The sequence below is a fragment of the Lepisosteus oculatus genome, chromosome 4, assembly GCF_040954835.1.
Source record: "Lepisosteus oculatus isolate fLepOcu1 chromosome 4, fLepOcu1.hap2, whole genome shotgun sequence".
NCBI lineage: Eukaryota > Metazoa > Chordata > Actinopteri > Semionotiformes > Lepisosteidae > Lepisosteus > Lepisosteus oculatus.
The window spans coordinates 2,161,907-2,167,906 of record NC_090699.1 but is presented as its reverse complement, the minus strand read 5'-3'; positions in this window follow the sequence as shown (position 1 = coordinate 2,167,906).

The following is a 6,000-nucleotide window of genomic DNA, read 5'->3' as shown; positions in this document are numbered from 1 at the left end:
ACTGGGAGTCTGACAGCACTGTCACACCTGGAGCGGATCAGACTGCTGCGCACTGGGGGTCTGACAGCACTGTCACACCTGGAGCGGATCAGACTGCTGCGCACTGGGAGTCTGACTGACAGCACTGTCACACCTGGAGCGGATCAGACTGCTGCGCACTGGGAGTCTGACAGCACTGTCACACCTGGAGCGGATCAGACTGCTGCGCACTGGGAGTCTGACAGCACAGTCACACCTGGAGCGGATCAGACTGCTGCGCACTGGGAGTCTGACAGCACTGTCACACCTGGAGCGGATCAGACTGCTGCGCACTGGGAGTCTGACAGCACTGTCACACCTGGAGCGGATCAGACTGCTGCGCACTGGGAGTCTGACTGACAGCACTGTCACACCTGGAGCGGATCAGACTGCTGCGCACTGGGGGTCTGACAGCACTGTCACACCTGGAGCGGATCAGACTGCTGCGCACTGGGAGTCTGACTGACAGCACTGTCACTCCTGGAGCGGATCAGACTGCTGCGCACTGGGAGTCTGACTGACAGCACTGTCACACCTGGAGCGGATCAGACTGCTGCGCACTGGGAGTCTGACTGACTGCACTGTCACACCTGGAGCGGATCAGACTGCTGCGCACTGGGAGTCTGACAGCACTGTCACACCTGGAGCGGATCAGACTGCTGCGCACTGGGAGTCAGACAGCACTGTCACACCTGGAGCGGATCAGACTGCTGCGCACTGGGAGTCTGACTGACAGCACTGTCACACCTGGAGCGGATCAGACTGCTGCGCACTGGGAGTCTGACTGACAGCACTGTCACACCTGGAGCGGATCAGACTGCTGCGCACTGGGAGTCTGACAGCACTGTCACACCTGGAGCGGATCAGACTGCTGCGCACTGGGAGTCTGACTGACAGCACTGTCACACCTGGAGCGGATCAGACTGCTGCGCACTGGGAGTCTGACTGACAGCACTGTCACACCTGGAGCGGATCAGACTGCTGCGCACTGGGAGTCTGACTGACAGCACTGTCACACCTGGAGCGGATCAGACTGCTGCGCACTGGGAGTCTGACTGACAGCACTGTCACACCTGGAGCGGATCAGACTGCTGCGCACTGGGAGTCTGACAGCACTGTCACACCTGGAGCGGATCAGACTGCTGCGCACTGGGAGTCTGACTGCACTGTCACACCTGGAGCGGATCAGACTGCTGCGCACTGGGAGTCTGACTGACAGCACTGTCACACCTGGAGCGGATCAGACTGCTGCGCACTGGGAGTCTGACAGCACTGTCACACCTGGAGCGGATCAGACTGCTGCGCACTGGGAGTCTGACTGACAGCACTGTCACACCTGGAGCGGATCAGACTGCTGCGCACTGGGAGTCTGACAGCACTGTCACACCTGGAGCGGATCAGACTGCTGCGCACTGGGAGTCTGACTGACAGCACTGTCACACCTGGAGCGGATCAGACTGCTGCGCACTGGGAGTCTGACTGACAGCACTGTCACACCTGGAGCGGATCAGACTGCTGCGCACTGGGAGTCTGACAGCACTGTCACACCTGGAGCGGATCAGACTGCTGCACACTGGGAGTCTGACTGACAGCACTGTCACACCTGGAGCGGATCAGACTGCTGCGCACTGGGAGTCTGACTGACTGCACTGTCACACCTGGAGCGGATCAGACTGCTGCGCACTGGGAGTCTGACTGACAGCACTGTCACACCTGGAGCGGATCAGACTGCTGCACACTGGGGGTCTGACTGACAGCACTGTCACACCTGGAGCGGATCAGACTGCTGCGCACTGGGAGTCTGACAGCACTGTCACACCTGGAGCGGATCAGACTGCTGCGCACTGGGAGTCTGACAGCACTGTCACACCTGGAGCGGATCAGACTGCTGCGCACTGGGGGTCTGACTGACAGCACTGTCACACCTGGAGCGGATCAGACTGCTGCGCACTGGGGGTCTGACTGACAGCACTGTCACACCTGGAGCGGATCAGACTGCTGCGCACTGGGGGTCTGACAGCACTGTCACACCTGGAGCGGATCAGACTGCTGCGCACTGGGAGTCTGACAGCACTGTCACACCTGGAGCGGATCAGACTGCTGCGCACTGGGAGTCTGACTGACAGCACTGTCACACCTGGAGCGGATCAGACTGCTGCGCACTGGGAGTCTGACTGACAGCACTGTCACACCTGGAGCGGATCAGACTGCTGCGCACTGGGAGTCTGACTGACAGCACTGTCACACCTGGAGCGGATCAGACTGCTGCGCACTGGGAGTCTGACTGACAGCACTGTCACACCTGGAGCGGATCAGACTGCTGCGCACTGGGAGTCTGACTGACAGCACTGTCACACCTGGAGCGGATCAGACTGCTGCGCACTGGGAGTCTGACTGACAGCACTGTCACACCTGGAGCGGATCAGACTGCTGCGCACTGGGAGTCTGACAGCACTGTCACACCTGGAGCGGATCAGACTGCTGCGCACTGGGGGTCTGACAGCACTGTCACACCTGGAGCGGATCAGACTGCTGCGCACTGGGAGTCTGACTGACAGCACTGTCACACCTGGAGCGGATCAGACTGCTGCGCACTGGGAGTCTGACAGCACTGTCACACCTGGAGCGGATCAGACTGCTGCGCACTGGGAGTCTGACAGCACAGTCACACCTGGAGCGGATCAGACTGCTGCGCACTGGGGGTCTGACAGCACTGTCACACCTGGAGCGGATCAGACTGCTGCGCACTGGGAGTCTGACAGCACTGTCACACCTGGAGCGGATCAGACTGCTGCGCACTGGGAGTCTGACTGACAGCACTGTCACACCTGGAGCGGATCAGACTGCTGCGCACTGGGGGTCTGACAGCACTGTCACACCTGGAGCGGATCAGACTGCTGCGCACTGGGAGTCTGACTGACAGCACTGTCACTCCTGGAGCGGATCAGACTGCTGCGCACTGGGAGTCTGACTGACAGCACTGTCACACCTGGAGCGGATCAGACTGCTGCGCACTGGGAGTCTGACTGACTGCACTGTCACACCTGGAGCGGATCAGACTGCTGCGCACTGGGAGTCTGACAGCACTGTCACACCTGGAGCGGATCAGACTGCTGCGCACTGGGAGTCAGACAGCACTGTCACACCTGGAGCGGATCAGACTGCTGCGCACTGGGAGTCTGACTGACAGCACTGTCACACCTGGAGCGGATCAGACTGCTGCGCACTGGGAGTCTGACTGACAGCACTGTCACACCTGGAGCGGATCAGACTGCTGCGCACTGGGAGTCTGACAGCACTGTCACACCTGGAGCGGATCAGACTGCTGCGCACTGGGAGTCTGACTGACAGCACTGTCACACCTGGAGCGGATCAGACTGCTGCGCACTGGGAGTCTGACTGACAGCACTGTCACACCTGGAGCGGATCAGACTGCTGCGCACTGGGAGTCTGACTGACAGCACTGTCACACCTGGAGCGGATCAGACTGCTGCGCACTGGGAGTCTGACTGACAGCACTGTCACACCTGGAGCGGATCAGACTGCTGCGCACTGGGAGTCTGACAGCACTGTCACACCTGGAGCGGATCAGACTGCTGCGCACTGGGAGTCTGACTGCACTGTCACACCTGGAGCGGATCAGACTGCTGCGCACTGGGAGTCTGACTGACAGCACTGTCACACCTGGAGCGGATCAGACTGCTGCGCACTGGGAGTCTGACAGCACTGTCACACCTGGAGCGGATCAGACTGCTGCGCACTGGGAGTCTGACTGACAGCACTGTCACACCTGGAGCGGATCAGACTGCTGCGCACTGGGAGTCTGACAGCACTGTCACACCTGGAGCGGATCAGACTGCTGCGCACTGGGAGTCTGACTGACAGCACTGTCACACCTGGAGCGGATCAGACTGCTGCGCACTGGGAGTCTGACTGACAGCACTGTCACACCTGGAGCGGATCAGACTGCTGCGCACTGGGAGTCTGACAGCACTGTCACACCTGGAGCGGATCAGACTGCTGCACACTGGGAGTCTGACTGACAGCACTGTCACACCTGGAGCGGATCAGACTGCTGCGCACTGGGAGTCTGACTGACTGCACTGTCACACCTGGAGCGGATCAGACTGCTGCGCACTGGGAGTCTGACTGACAGCACTGTCACACCTGGAGCGGATCAGACTGCTGCACACTGGGGGTCTGACTGACAGCACTGTCACACCTGGAGCGGATCAGACTGCTGCGCACTGGGAGTCTGACAGCACTGTCACACCTGGAGCGGATCAGACTGCTGCGCACTGGGAGTCTGACAGCACTGTCACACCTGGAGCGGATCAGACTGCTGCGCACTGGGGGTCTGACTGACAGCACTGTCACACCTGGAGCGGATCAGACTGCTGCGCACTGGGGGTCTGACTGACAGCACTGTCACACCTGGAGCGGATCAGACTGCTGCGCACTGGGAGTCTGACTGACAGCACTGTCACTCCTGGAGCGGATCAGACTGCTGCGCACTGGGAGTCTGACTGACAGCACTGTCACACCTGGAGCGGATCAGACTGCTGCGCACTGGGAGTCTGACAGCACTGTCACACCTGGAGCGGATCAGACTGCTGCGCACTGGGAGTCTGACTGACAGCACTGTCACACCTGGAGCGGATCAGACTGCTGCGCACTGGGAGTCTGACTGACAGCACTGTCACACCTGGAGCGGATCAGACTGCTGCGCACTGGGAGTCTGACTGACAGCACTGTCACACCTGGAGCGGATCAGACTGCTGCGCACTGGGAGTCTGACTGACAGCACTGTCACACCTGGAGCGGATCAGACTGCTGCGCACTGGGGGTCTGACAGCACTGTCACACCTGGAGCGGATCAGACTGCTGCGCACTGGGAGTCTGACAGCACTGTCACACCTGGAGCGGATCAGACTGCTGCACACTGGGAGTCTGACAGCACTGTCACACCTGGAGCGGATCAGACTGCTGCGCACTGGGAGTCTGACAGCACTGTCACACCTGGAGCGGATCAGACTGCTGCGCACTGGGGGTCTGACTGACAGCACTGTCACACCTGGAGCGGATCAGACTGCTGCGCACTGGGAGTCTGACTGACAGCACTGTCACACCTGGAGCGGATCAGACTGCTGCACACTGGGAGTCTGACAGCACTGTCACACCTGGAGCGGATCAGACTGCTGCACACTGGGAGTCTGACAGCACTGTCACACCTGGAGCGGATCAGACTGCTGCACACTGGGAGTCTGACTGACAGCACTGTCACACCTGGAGCGGATCAGACTGCTGCGCACTGGGAGTCTGACTGACAGCACTGTCACACCTGGAGCGGATCAGACTGCTGCGCACTGGGAGTCTGACAGCACTGTCACACCTGGAGCGGATCAGACTGCTGCGCACTGGGAGTCTGACAGCACTGTCACACCTGGAGCGGATCAGACTGCTGCGCACTGGGAGTCTGACTGACAGCACTGTCACACCTGGAGCGGATCAGACTGCTGCGCACTGGGAGTCAGACTAACAGCACTGTCACACCTGGAGCGGATCAGACTGCTGCGCACTGGGAGTCTGACTGACTGCACTGTCACACCTGGAGCGGATCAGACTGCTGCGCACTGGGAGTCTGACTGCACTGTCACACCTGGAGTGGATCAGACTGCTGCGCACTGGGAGTCTGACAGCACTGTCACACCTGGAGCGGATCAGACTGCTGCGCACTGGGAGTCTGACTGACAGCACTGTCACACCTGGAGCGGATCAGACTGCTGCACACTGGGAGTCTGACTGACAGCACTGTCACACCTGGAGCGGATCAGACTGCTGCACACTGGGAGTCTGACTGACAGCACTGTCACACCTGGAGCGGATCAGACTGCTGCGCACTGGGAGTCTGACTGCACTGTCACACCTGGAGCGGATCAGACTGCTGCGCACTGGGAGTCTGACTGCACTGTCACACCTGGA